The 15,370-nt window shown below is 37.0% G+C and overlaps 1 protein-coding gene across 4 annotated transcripts in view; it reads left to right on the top strand.

Moving 5' to 3' along the window:
* veph1 (ventricular zone expressed PH domain-containing 1) overlaps positions 1-15,370 on the top strand; it is a 153,139-nt gene that overhangs the window by 8,250 nt on the left and 129,519 nt on the right. Inside the window, exon 1 of one of the 4 annotated variants that reach the window (XM_067388988.1) lies at positions 12,777-12,982. The exons of 2 other annotated variants lie outside the window; for them this stretch is intronic. The gene's annotated coding sequence lies outside the window, so the exon portion shown is untranslated. Of the gene's footprint in view, positions 1-12,776; positions 12,983-15,370 lie in introns of those variants that run through there. One more of the 4 variants, XM_067388986.1, reaches the window with a different exon arrangement.

Below are 15,370 nucleotides of genomic sequence, written 5' to 3'. Positions count from 1 at the left end.
TGTTCGTGTCATAAACTCCTTCACAGCAGCTGCAGTACTGAAAGCCATAAATAATGCAAAATCTATGCTAGCTGTTAATGCTCATTCCTTCTTGAGCATATTTAGCAAATTATGATGTTCTTCTTTTTTGTGGAGTTCCTGTGTAGCGCATGTCTTCCTGACACTTTTCTGCAGCATCTGCATAATGAGATAATGTGAATCCAAAAATTGCGCTCATGCCAGTGTCTGTGACCCACTTTGCAACAAAAATGCGAGAAAACTCACAAAATCAACATGTGCCTGTTCATTTTTCACAGAAATAAGAAATTATATTTTGATAAAAACAATAAAGACTATTTTTTTTAATAAGTAAGGCTGCGCCAAATTCGATCGATCAGCCATTATCAGCTGATAAAGTTTGATGGGTGGGCATTTTATATAGTTTAGGGCTGTCAAACTATATAATCGCATCCAAAATAAAAGTATGTGTTTACATAATATGTCTGTGTACTGTGTATAATTATTATGTATATTTAAATACACACATACATGTACAAAATTGTTATATATATATATATATATATATATATATATATATATATATATATATATATATATATATATATATATATATATATAACACATTTTTCTTAAATGTATACAGTTCTCAGCATAAATGAGCAAAAGTAACATTTTAAACAAAATCTCAATGAACAAAAAACAATTTCCAAAATGTTGACAAGACTAAGTAATATAACATCTGTTTAATTTATAACATGAAAGTAAGATTAATAATATAACTTCGATTACACATTTTTAAGCTTAACTCAGATTAGGGTGATGCAAAAATGAGTACACCCCACTACAAAAACTACTACATCTAATACTTTGTTTGGCCTTCATGATTTTTAATGATAGTACCAAGTCTTCTAGGCATGGAATGAACAAGTTGGTGACATTTTGTAACAATCTATCTTTGTCCAATCTTCAAGAATGACCTCTTTTAGAGACTGGATGCTGGATGGAGAGTGATGCTCAACTTGTCTCTTCAGAATTCCCCATAGGTGTTCGATTGGGTTCAGATCAGGAGCCACTGAATCACTTTCACCCTGTTCTTCTTCAGAAATCCAACAGTGGCCTTAGATGTGTGTTTAGGATCATTGTCATGTTGGAAAGTGCACAACTACCAAGGGCACGGAGTGATGGTAGCATCTTCTCTTTCAGTATAGAGCAGTACATCTGTGAATTCATGATGCCATCAATGAAATGCAGCTCCCTGACACCAGCAGCACTAATGCAGCCCCACATAAGGACACTGACACCTCCATGTTTCACTGTAGGCACCATGCATTTTTCTTTGTATTCCTCACCTTTGCGACGCCATACAGTTTTGAAGTCATCAGTTCCAAAAACATTTATCTTGGTCTCATCACTCCAGAGTATGGAGTCCCAGTAGTCTTCATCTTTGTCAGCATGGGCCCTGGCAAACTCTAGACGGGCTTTTTTGTGCCTGGGCTTCTTTCTTGGATGGCACCCATGCATGCCATTCCTCTGCAGTGTACGCCATATCGTGTCACGGGAAATAGTCACCCCAGTTTGGCTTTCTACTTCTTTAGATAACTGCAGTGAACTTGCATGCCGATTTTCTTCAACCCTTCTCATCAGAAGACACTCCTGTTGAGGTGTTAACTTCCGTGGAAGACCTGGACATCTCTGTGAGATGGTTACAGTTCCATCTTTTTTTTTTTTTTTGTACCACTTTTGCTACAGTATTCTGACTGATAAGTAAAGCTTTGCTGATCTTCTTGTAGCCTTCACCTTTCTGGTGTAAAGAAATTCTTTTCTTTCTCAGATCTTGTGACATTTCTCTTCCATGTGGTGCCATTGCTGTTCATTGAATCGGCATGCGGTATTTGGTATGAACCGGTATACCGCCCAGCACTATACTGTATGTGATTTCACTGTTTGAAGTGCCTGTCATAGGGAAATCAACACGTGCTGTTGTGAATAATTGAAGGGTTAGTTTACCCAAAAATTCTTCATTAATTACTCACCCTCATGTCATTCCACACCCATCTTCGTTCATCTTCGGAAAACACAAATTAAGATATTTTTGATAAAATCAGAGAGCTCTCTGACTCCTCCATACACAGCAATTTAATTACCACTGTCAAGGCCCAGAAAGGAAGTAAAGACATTGTTAAAATAGTCCGTGGTTCAACTTTAATGTTATGAAGTGATGAGAATACTTTTTGTGTGTGAAATTCTTTTAGTTTTGTGGCATTAATCGCATACTTTAGCACTTAGCCAAGTGTTGCATGATTTAAAGTGTTTCTCACATGTTTTGGTACTTTGTGGCATATTTAAATGTGTTTCTGGTAGTGAATTAAAGTGTAAAGCATGCCATTTCCTGTTGCCAGCAGATGGCGCTATGAGTATTTCAATATCGGCATGTAGATGTCTTCAGACCAGGGCTTTTATCAAACGTGTGAAGTTTTAGACAGATCGGAAATAGTATGCCTGACTTACAACAGCTTCCTCTTTCATGGCGAAACATCAGACTTTGTCGGGCCGCCATGGACACGCCCTTCAGCAGAAACTCAAGATCTTCACAATTTAACATCGCTAAGGCCTTAAGATTAGACTGACCACATATGATGTTGATATGATTACATTTTTAGTTAATCACAGTGTAAAACATGCCGTTTCCTGTTGCCTGCAGGTGGCGCTATGACTGTATCTGAATATTGCAATGTAGATGTTCTCAGGCCAGAACTTTAATAAAACATGTGAAGTTTCAGCAGATTGGACATTGTATGCCCGAGTTACAACAACTTCCTGTTTCATGCCGAAACATCGAACTTCGTCAGGCCGCCACGGACACGCCCTTCAGCGAAAACTCTAGATCTTTGCAATTTAATGTTGCAAAGGCCTTAAGATTGGACTGACAAAATGTGATGTTTATCTGATAAAATCTCTAGGAGGAGTTAGTAGAAGTACAATGTCTGGAAATGGCAAAAACTGCAAAAAAATTTGCAGAGAAAATTCTAAATGTCTCACTTCCTGTTGGGTTTTCAGGGACTTTTTTGTAGGTACTGGGCTGTCTATATTACATGTCTATATCGAATTTCATACTTGTCCATGAAACGTAGCGTGAAGGGCGCTTAACTGAAATTTTGTAGGTGGCGCTATTGAGTCATTTTGCCACAGCTAATTCTAAAACCCATATCAGATGTAAATTTTGATCACTTCTGATACGTTTGCAAAATTTCATGAGTTTTTTTAGCTTGTTTAGGCCCACAAAAATGCGATTCATTTCGAAGAAGAATAATTTACTGAGCAATTACAATTCATAGTTTTTAGTCGCGGAGCCCTGGAGGCCAAAACAGCCATGTAACTGCAGAACAAGCCTGTCAATTTTCCATCTTAAAAATATGTGAGCAAGATGCAAGTTTTGGGCATTTGTGATCCATATGCAGCACCTGCAGTGATTTCAATCACTAAAAACAGCGGGACAATTTTTAAAAAAAGCTAATGTGAAAAACATAGGGTGGTTATTTGCACCAATAATAATTAAAATAAGCAAAGTTTAAAACTAATCAAGGATTTGTTGATCTGTGTTTTATTTTCAATCGAGTTGTGTTGCACCACTTATTTTTAAACAGATTAACTACACAGAAAGACCGTTATAATTAAAGGGCTGATCAAGCAGCATAGGCGGAGGGTAAACTGACGCCAGGCTAAAGAATCAACCCACCCTTAAAGTGCCTTTAATTTAACTAAAACAGTGATATTAAAAGATCAAATTCAGTTTAACCTTAATGATGATGCATACTATATACAGGCGAGCAGATGAGCTCAGAATATGAATGCAACGCGTTTTCTTTATAATGGTTTTCGATGGAAAAAATGCTCAATGAGAAACCTCGTGTTGCATTAATATTCTGTGTTCATTTGTTTGCCTGCACAAAGTATGCATAATCAACGAGGTGTATATTGAATTTGGCCTTTTAATATCACTGTCTTACTACATTAGATCTTATTACAAACCTGGTAAAAATGACTGGCGGGCAATGGAGGAAAGCCTTGTTTTGCCCGCCAGGGCGTGACATCACGTGACCTCACACCATTGTGCTCGGGCCATAAATAATGACTTTATTCAACATCTCTTCTCTACCGTCAGTCTAGTACGCAGTTGACGCAGTGAACCCACTGCAGCTCTTCCGTGTTTATGTCCGAATGCCAGCTATATAAAAAAAAAATGAAATACAAATTTCAATGGTCCTAAAACAGACATTATTACAAATTTTCTTTATACAAAATACAATTTCTTATTTTTCCTTTCTTACTTTTTGTGAATTAGGATAAAAGTTAGGATACTTGTCTTAAATCCCCAAAGGTAAGATGTTTTATGGATTTATTGGGTTCAACTTAAACGGTTAGTTTAGTTCACCCAAAAATGTAAATTCTGTCATCTTCGGAACACAAATTAAGATATTTTTGTTGAAACCTGATGGCTCCGTGAGGCCTTCATAGGGAGCAATGACACTTCCTCTCTCAAGATCCATAAAGGTACTAAAAACATATTTAAATCAGTTCATGTGAGTACAGTGGTTCAATATTAATATTATAAAGCGAAGAGAATATTTTTGGTGCGCCAAAAAAAAAAGTAACGACTTATATAGTGATGGCCGATTTCAAAACACTGCTTCAGGAAGCTTCGGAGCGTTATGAATCAGTGTGTGGAATCAGCAGTTCGGAGCGCCAAAGTCACGTGATTTCAGCAGTTTGAAGGTTTGAGATGCGATCCAAATCATGATTCAACACAAAAGATTCATAATGCTCCAAAGCTTAATAAAGCAGTGTTTTGAAATCGGCCATCACTAAATAAGTTTGTTTTTTTGGCGCTCCAAAAATGTTCTTGTCACTTTATAATGTACTCACATGAACTGATTTAAATATGTTTTTAGTACCTTTATGGATCTTGAAAGAGGAAGTGTCATTGCTGGTTAAGCAGGCCTCACTGAGCCATCGGATTTCAACACAAATATCTTAATTTGTGTTCTGAAGATTAATGAAGGTCTTATGGTTGTGGAACGGCATGAGGGTGAGTAATAAATGACAGAATTTTAATTTTTGGATGAACTAACCCTTTAAGCAGTTCAGATGACCTCGGCTACTGTTCTGCTCCAAATATCTGACCTTGAGGGGTGTAATTTCAAGGACGTCTATCTGGCGGGCTGCATTGTTTTGATTGTGATGGTGAAGGAATGTATGAATGGGCACTTTGCTCCCACCCTCATCCCTGCCACACAAAGCCTCTCTTTGACCGTGAGCCTGGAGGGAAACCCACTCCCACCCTGTCTGGGACAGCATACACAAGCCATGTGTTGTGAACAGAGAAGGCTGTGGAGAGAAGGGCGGGATGGAGAGAGACCGGGTGAACAGGTATAGGGATGATCATAAGGATGTTCTTCGATCTGCTCTTGGCAGTCTCCATATGGGGGCTGAGATCAACAGGTGCCCATTACCACAGTGCAGGAGGAGGAGGGCAAGAATACAAAAGCCTCAATGTTAGACTCTGTCAATCTCTTCCCCCAAAGAAAAGACTGGTTACATTTAGTTAGTCATCTTTATAAAGGTCAAACTCCCAAGCAATCCATGGTCATTAACATGACATTCTCTGCCTTTCTACATTCTCAGAGCTAAAGGTGTTTTTCCTCTGGCTATACTGAATGGCTGCTAACTTACTGGGGAGTTGCTAGGAAATATTAGGGTGTTGTGGGTTGTTTTTAGGACTGGTTCCTCCATCTTTGTGTGAGTTGAAACTTAGCCTACTTGTGACATAAAGTGGCGCTAAGTTACAACTTCTGCACTATGAAATGTGTATTTCTTCATTCTACCATTAGCTGAGACTTAACTCTATACATATAAAATAAATACTTACAGATATGTCTGTGATTGGCTACAATGATCAGCGCTTCAAAAACATGTTGTAAATAGTCATTAATGACGCTTTTCAACGAGCGCTTACACAGATACACACGGGAACGTTTGAAAGCAGGTGTCTATCGGCGGACCGGTCCATACAGCCAATCACAGACGTATCTGTTGAGCGCGTGAACACAAAGGCCAACGAATACGAATCCGTTCAACAGCGCAAGTGTCACATTTTTAAAATTTCAGTACCGACTCTGTACTTTTGACAACACTAGCTGGTCAGAATGTGTAACTCCTGTTGTGGACACGCAACTAAACCCAGAGAATTCACAACGTTTTATTACAATAGTGTTATCATTATAATGTTATATATATATAAATATATATATATATATGTGACAGTCTCAGTAGTTATTAATGCTGTGCATTTCTGTTTGAGCTGCACACGCTGAAGCTAATGATCACCGTATAATGAAGCGCTTTACTGCAGCATTAATTAACTCAACCAAATGCATTCTATATGAGGTTAATCATATATATACAATGCACAATATTGGCATGAATCCTTTTTAATTTGTGATAATTTTGCACTGATAAGGGACAACACAAACTATGAAAACATATTTTATTACATAAACAGTTTATATTTATGAAAAAACTTAAATTCTTGATTTATCAAAATACCCATCATTAGCAGCTATCTGACCTAAACTGGGTTCTAATTGGTTCATTGTATTCTAAACTTAATTGGCAATCAATTGTTGAAGCTATTAAGGTGTAATGACCCAAAAATATTTTACAAACCTGGGCCAAGTTTAAACCAGTAACCAGGCATCACAGCTGGCTTTGTCTGACTTTGACATGTATATATTGCCATTATTATGTAATCAAAATAAAATTATTATTGCTGGTCTTCAATGTTAATGTCAAGTTACTTTCAAGGATTTGTGCTGATATTGTCCAAAACCACAACTTTTGGAGGGCAGTGTATATATATATATATATATATATATATATATATATATATATATTATACACATAAAATAAACACAATATTAGAACTTACAATGGCACAAAAGCCTGCGAAAGCAGAAGTGAACGTGACTGTTATAGTCATGAACAACGCGCTGAAACACGGATGCACAAAGAATTCACAACCTTCTTTTACAGTTGTGTTCTGATTATAGAAGCCTATTTGACAGATTTGTGCTGGCTGCACATGTTGCACTTAAGTGTATCTTCCTTTTGGAAGTGATTCCAATCATATCAAGCCATTCAAAACCATCATGGCGAACAGCTCGCATCTGAAAGTGTCTCAGCTGAAGGAAATAATCCATTATTTATTGGCTTTAACATGAGCATTTGATGAGCATTTATCGGCCGCTACTAATATGGTGGCCAATTTTTTGTGCATCCCTAAAGTAAATGTAAGAGTAACTTTTATATTGGTCGTAATATTTCACGATGAACCCTTTCCTGACTGAAGCAACTTTATTACGCATAATGTTTTTTTTTAGAAAAATCACATCTCTCGGTAATCATTGTTTTGCATTGCATATGTTTTGCTCTCCACAATGAAAACTACAGAGCTTTGATCATAATACTAAGTATTTAAATCTTGCTAAGACATATTATTGGGAGATACAGGGCCAGATTTACTAACAGCTTGCTCCAGCGCAAACCCTGTTTTGCCGTTAAAAAAAAACTACTGTCAGGATTTACTAAAGACAGGCAATGCAAAATTAGAGCTGAAAAGGCATGGACAGGGTTATTTTTGCGGCTGATCTTATTGCATATATGCATTTGTTGGAGGTTCCCTTTCAGAAGCAAAATTTATGGGAGGAGAATATTTAAATGAATCATGCAAGGTGATTTACTAAGGTTCACACTAGTCAATTTACTTGTTTAAAACCTGGCACTAATTTGCGCTGCTATTGGTTGATTGTGTTGTTCATTATGGAAATGATCCGGCTGCGTCTGTGTTCTTTCATTTGTGCGTCGGTAGATCCTCCTTAAGTATGAGCTCCATATTCTCCTATATCATAATATATGAGCCATAGAAGGTTGATGCATCAAATATTATACACATGCAAATTTTTTATATTTTTTTAATTTGTTTAATAAACTGTTCCAAAAAAAACAAAACAAAAAAATATTATTTATTATTATTTTAAATGTCAGGTTTTACAGGGTTAATAAAGTCAACTTTTAAATATCAGTTATGCACCATCAGTTTGAACAGCCATATGTGAAGACATTTTGATTTCCCTTCTAGTGCATGCATGTGTGAATTGAAGCGTGTTTTTAAACACCGCATTCCTGAGATTGCTGAGCTGTAACCTGGAGATTAATTGTAACTGGGTGATTGTTTAAGAGACCAGACCCAATGACCTGCTTGACCTGACCTGTCCAACACAGACAGAGATATCTGGATACAAATTAAGGTGTCATCATATGTTTGTGCTTTGCTTTTTTTTTTTTTTTAATAGTTTTTGCTTTTACAGCAAAACCCACTCAAATTTTCATACAAAGAACAATGACCATAAAGATTGATAACTATAACGATAACTACATTAGCGTCCACACACAAAAAACACATGATAATGTTCTGTTTATTTTAAGTTTACGCTGCAGTTATGTTTTATTCTGCTTTAAATGCTAAAGCTTTATAAGGTAAAGTGAATTCTGATTGGCTGTCAATGTTGTACCATTCATCAACTGGAAAAAAATCATTCTTAACGCATTTATACCACCATAAAACATTTTTGTTGTTGTTGTTGTTGTTGAACGAGATGAATTAAATTGCTGCATAAACAATTGCATGATGCATTTTCTCTGCTTTGAATAGAGGCTTGCAGCCTGTTTTGCTAGCCCAGATAAAGTCATTGGGATTGTACCCAGCAAACAGGGAATGTTCTCAGAACTTTGAATAATGTTTTGCCAAGATTCTCTTTTAAAATTTGACAAAAATGAAAAAAAAAGAATGCTCCAGAAATGTTTACAGAACGTTCTTTCAAAGAAGCCTCCATTCTTTCAAATCTGGAATCTACTAATGTTCTCAAAACATAAGCACAAAAACATTATCGTTCTTGGAATTTTTTTTTCCTGAAACACCGTTTTCAACTTTTATGCATTTTGTCCATTCATTTAAACAACAATGGTGTTTTGAGGGACTGAAAATGCAAACTTTTGAAAAGATACCATTATAAATATATATTCAAGATACTGTTATCGTCTCTGTATAAACTACAAAAATGCAAATTTGTGAAAACTGTGACATCATGCGCATTCATATTACATGTTCAGTCTATATGCATGAAGTGTTTCTTTACAAAGTGACTTTGCCAACTACTGACCTGTTGGGATGTGCATCTCCATAACTGAGGCTGATGCGTTACGCATCTTGATGCATAGCCAACAATACGATACATTAAATATACATATGAAGCAGCTACCGATGCGATGCAGTATGATTCACCCCTATTACGATGCAGTGCGATACGATTTTGATTCGATTCAACACAATACGATTCAATGCAATATAATGCAATTGAAAAAAAAAAAAAAATTTGACCAAATTACTGTTCAAATTAAAACATGGTTGAAAAATTTTGTGATTATTCCTTCAAAAATAAAGTCTTAATAATTATAGTTTTATTATTATTATTAGTAGTAGTATTACATTAAGACACACATTATACTACACATTATACTGTACAATAGTAATATAATAGTAGTACATAGTACTACAATAGTAATAGGGCTATATTTCTGTTACAAGTTAAACCAAACTTTTATTTTGACGGGTTGCTGTGATCTTGAAGTTTCTGTGAGTATATGATATGACCATAATTTTTCTCAAATTAAATGGTAAAATGCTCATGAAGTGACTCTCAGAGCAGCTCTGGAGATGAAGTTTGTGTTCATGTCATCATATTATGATGTCACTGAAAAAAAAAAACACAGCGAGCATCACGTGTGCTACAGTGTCGTAATGTATAAATGTATTTGTGCGTCTGCGCCATTCACGCAGAACATGCAGGAATAATATTCAAATAGTCTTTTTGCGGTTTAGTATTTACAGACACTAGTCCATATCGAGATTTGGTTGAAGTGTACCTGCCTACTTTTAATTTATTCATCTAAACTTTGACAAATTCCGTGACATTCCACATTACAGTAAATTCTGTTTTTATGAATGGATTCTGCGATTACGTCCGTGTATTCTGCATTGCGGAAATCATAGGGTCCTAAATATAGTACAGATAGTTTGCTTTTATTTCTTTGGTTCAGACAGACAGCAAATCATAAATGAACTTAAGTGCCTTCTGACTTCTAATACATGGTCCTTTCTCAACAGGCCTTTGCCATGTTAATCTATATTCTGTGTATATTCAGGACACTCCTCGGTCTCTAGTGTTGTGATACATCATATTCATGTAGCAGCAGTGGTGATGAGAGTATTGGTCACAAATTATTGGTCTCTTTCTAAATAATAAAAGTATTGCGTATCTACTAATAATTTTATATAAATAAACCGTTTTTTACCGATGCAAATATGTTAGAAACGATGCATTGCGATACAAATGCCAACTTGTATCTGATGCACTTTTAAATCAATGGATCTCATCGCTTACTTTTATGCCGATGCAAATCAGTGAATCTTAACATCCCTACTGGCCTGGCAGCATAATAGAAATTTTTTGGTCATTTTCATGCTCAAAAAATGCAAAGGAAAAAGGTTTCCATTTTTAGTACATTGTTGTCGTGTAAATGTACCATTAGTTGGATGTTCATCTGTTTTTTTTTTTTTTTTAAACTTGTTACATTTGAATACAAACCTGATTCCAAAAAAGTTGGGACACTGTACAAATTGTGAATAAAAAAAGGAATGCAATAATTTACAAATCTCATAAACTTATATTTTATTCACAATAGAGTATAGGTAACATATCATATGTTGAAGTTGAGACATTTTGAAATGTCATGCCAAATATTGGCTCATTTCGGATTTCATGAGAGCTACACATTCCAAAAAATTTGGGACAGGTAGCAGTAAAAGGCCGGAAAAGTTAAATGTACATATAAGGAACAGCTGGAGGACCAATTTGCAACTTGTTAGGTCAATTGGCAACATGATTGGGTATAAAAGGAGCCTCTCAGAGTGGCAGTGTCTCTCAGAAGTCAAGATGGGCAGAGGATCACCAATTCCCCCAATGCTGCGGCGAAAAATAGTGGAGCAATATCAGAAAGGAGTTTCTCAGAGAAAAATTGCAAAGAGTTTGAAGTTATCATCTACAGTGCATAATATCATCCAAAGATTCAGAGAATCTGGAACAATCTCTGTGCGTAAGGGTCAAGGCCGGAAAACCATACTGGATGCCTGTGATCTTCGGGCCCTTAGACAGCACTGCACCACATAGAGGAATGCTACTGTAATGGAAATCACAACATGGGCTCAGGAATACTTCCAGAAAACATTGTTGGTGAACACAATCCACCGTGCCATTTGCCGTTGCCGGCTAAAACTCTATAGGTCAAAAAAGAAGCCATATCTAAACATCATCCAGAAGCGCAGACATTTTCTCTGGGCCAAGGCTCATTTAAAATGGACTGTGGCAAAGTGGAAAACTGTTCTGTGGTCAGACGAATCAAAATTTGTAGTTCTTTTTGGAAAACTTGGACGCCATGTCATCCGGACTAAAGAGGACAAGGACAACACAAGTTGTTATCAGCGCTCAGTTCAGAAGCCTGCATCTCTGATGGTTTGGGGTTGCATGAGTGCGTGTGGCATGGGCAGCTTACACATCTGGAAAAGCACCATCAATGCTGAAAGGTATACCCAAGTTCTAGAACCACATATGCTCCCATCCAGACGTCGTCTCTTTCAGGGAAGACCTTGCATTTTCCAACATGACAATGCCAGACCACATACTGCATCAATTACAACATCATAGCTGTGTAGAAGAAGGATCCGGGTACTGAAATGGCCAGCCTGCAGTCCAGATCACCCATCGAAAACATTTGGCGCATTATAAAGAGAAAAATGCGACAAAGAAGACCTAAAACAGTTGAGCAACTAGAAGCCTGTATTAGACAAGAATGGGACAACATTCCTATTCCTAAACTTGAGCAACTTGTCTCCTCAGTCCCCAGACGTTTGCAGACTGTTATAAACAGAAGAGGGGATGCCACACAGTGGTAAACATGGCCTTGTCCCAAATTTTTTGAGATGTGTTGATGCCATGAACTTTAAAATCAACTTTTTTCCCCCTTAAAATGATACATTTTCTCAGTTTAAACATTTGATATGTCATCTATGTTGTATTCTGAATAAAATATTGAAATTTGAAACTTCCACATGATTGCATTCTGTTTTTATTCACAATTTGTACAGTGTCCCAACTTTTTTGGAATCGGGTTTGTATTCTCTGAACACTCTGAAATGTTCCCATAATGTTTGCAAAATGATAAAATGAAATGTTCCCTTAACGTTTGCATAACCAAAAAAAAAAGGATTTTAAAACATTTTAAACTATTTTTTTTTTTTTTAACTTAATGGGAAAGTTAGCAAAACATTCTTCAAACATATTTTTGTTAGCTGGGTATTTATGTGTTAGTTGTTTGGGTCTGTGAGCGTTCTTGCTGTGGTATCCTAGCAATGCTCAGATCTGGAATGCGAGGACAGGGTGTGAAGTGCAGCTGTGCTGTCGTCTCTTCAATGACTGTCTCATACCATTGGCTGTCTGCCCTATAGTGCCTTCTGATTGGCAGGACCTATGATCCGTTTGGATCACTGACTGATGATAGAACAAACAAGAGGCCCAAATCAGGGAACATTTCTTTATAAAGTTTTATTTTCATTGCCAGACTTTTGTCCATTGCTTGTCAGTATTCACGGAAAATGAAATCTCTGGCAGAAGAATATTCTGGATCTTGCTGTTTCTTACTGGAGATAGCAATTTAGGAAAGTTGGTTTTGTAACTTACATTATGATACTCAAAATAACTTACAGTATAACGAAGATCATCTGACTGATTATAATGACCGATCAAACTACTTGGTAAGTAAAATAGATTACTTCAGACATGACCAAACTCGTTCTTTCTTTCTTTCTTTCAGTGATCCTTGTCTGCATGTTTAAAAGTTTGTGACTAAAAGTGTGACATTTTACACACTGTAATGAATGATGGAGTTATGCAGGTAGGTTTAACACATCACAGATTAACAGAGGTTTAGCTTCACTCCACATGAATTCCGAAGGCAACACTGGAAGAATTGTTTTCTGGAAAAGAAAAAAAAAAAATCACTAACAGGATGCCTGACAGCCTGGAATTCCATCCAGGTTCACTTTAGAGGCATGTAGCCTTTTTTTACTCATGCTGAATATCTTAAAGGAATAGTAAAAATTTAAATCCTGGCCTTATTTATTCACTTAAATGTCATTGCAAACCTGTATGCTGTTTTTTCCCTGTGGAAAACAAAAGGAGAAATTTCAAGGTTGCCGTCATGAGGTCATATTGAGAATCCAGAAACCCTTGTTATTAATGACACTGGTGGCCATTAAGTGAACTGAAGCCAGCTACTTATTGCTCATGCTCTCGCACACTCTGTACTGACGTGAGCGAGCATCATCCAAAACAGCAACGTAACATACAAGAGACTGAGTGGGATTCACCGCCATCATCATAACAATAACTAGCTTGCCTTTTGAAAATTACTTATCAGTTTACATAGCATACATACAGACTGCTACATACTACCGGATTATACCAATGCTAATTTTACAGTTGTTTACTATTGCCCAACACTGTTATGTTGCTCTGTTGTATGTTTTCCATGTCATATGTTGTACCACAGCTGAGAAACCAGCGTAAGGAATTGCCATTATCATGCATAACTGACTAATAGTAGAAAAGAGAAAGGGAAATTAATTGAATGTTGCGAAGCAAGGTAGCTTGCAATTCGTCAATGATAATAAGGTAATGTTAGCTAAAATTACCCAGCTAAAACCATAATATGGCACTATACAGTGCCCTCCACAGTTATTGGCACCCTTAGTAATTATGAGCAAAAGCAGCTGTGAAAATAAATCTGCATTGTTTATCCTTTTGATCTTTCATTCAGAAAATTCACAAAATTATAACTTTTCATTTAAGGAAAGTAATTGGAAGTGGGGGGAAACTTATATTATGAAATAAATGTTTTTCTCCAAAACAAGTTGGCCACAATTATTGGCACCCTTTTATTCAAAACCTTTTGCAACCTCCTTTTGCCAAGATAACAGCTCTGAATCTTCACCTATAATGCCTGATGAGTTTGGAGAACATCTGACAAGAGATCAGAGACAATTCCTTCATGCAGAATCTGTCCAGATCCTTCAGATTCCAGCTCCATGTTGGCGCTTCTTTTCTTCAGTTCACTTCACTCATTTTCTTTAGGGTTCAGGTCAGAGGACTGAGATGGTCATGGCAGAAGCTTCATTTTGTGCTCAGTTACCCATTTTTGTGTTGGATTTGATGTTTGTTTTGGATCATTGTCCTGATGGAAGATCCAACCACAGCCCCTCATTAGATTTCTAGCAGAAGTGGTCAGGTTTTGATTTTTTTATCTGTGGGTATTTGATAGAATCCATGATACCATGTATCTGAACAAGATGTCCAGGACCTCCAGCAGAAAAATAGGCCCACAACATTAAAGATCCAGCAGTATATTTAACCGTGGGCATGGGATACTTTTTATCCATGTGTGCACCAAACCCATCTGGTGGGTTTGCTGCCAAAAAGCTCTTTTTTTAGTTTCATCTGACCATAGAAGCCGGTCCCGTTTGAAGTTCCAGTCTTGTCTGACTTCACATCCACCTTTGATCATATTTACTAATGGTGCCAATAATTGTGGAGGGCACTGTATATTTCCAAAGTTTCCTCCAGGAATCCAAAATATAGTTTTCCCCTGACATCAGTCACATTCCCACTTGGCCAGATGGGATTCAGATAAAACTTTTTGGAGTCTGTGTTGTGCTGGGAGCTGGCCATTTATTGACTTTAGTGGACTTCATCTCTAAGCTAACGTTAGCTAGTGTTGCACACTGCTTTCATTGTAGAGAGCGGAAGACAGGCGCTATAGTAAGGCTCTCAAAAGCGTGCATAAATGTCACATCCTTTTGATTTTTCTCAGCAAAAATGTTGAAGTCCTTCACATAAAGATCAGTCTACAGGCTTTCATAGGCAACCTAGTTGGAAGTCAGGGAAGGTCTCATTTTTCTTTTTAAAAAAAGCAAAATGAGACCTTCCATGACTTCCTACTAGCTGCAACTTTGCAGCTCATGCTGTATGGAGCAGGCGCTGCAAAGTCACAGCACAGTGCAGCAGGAGTCAGATTTCACTTGTAGACCTTATGTAGCCCCGCCTCTTTTTATTGCTGTCTTCCGGTTTGTATTTCCACAGCATGA

This window comes from Chanodichthys erythropterus, chromosome 7 (assembly GCF_024489055.1).
Source record: "Chanodichthys erythropterus isolate Z2021 chromosome 7, ASM2448905v1, whole genome shotgun sequence".
Classification (NCBI taxonomy): Eukaryota; Metazoa; Chordata; class Actinopteri; order Cypriniformes; family Xenocyprididae; genus Chanodichthys; species Chanodichthys erythropterus.
This window is presented reverse-complemented; position numbering and strand designations above follow the sequence as displayed.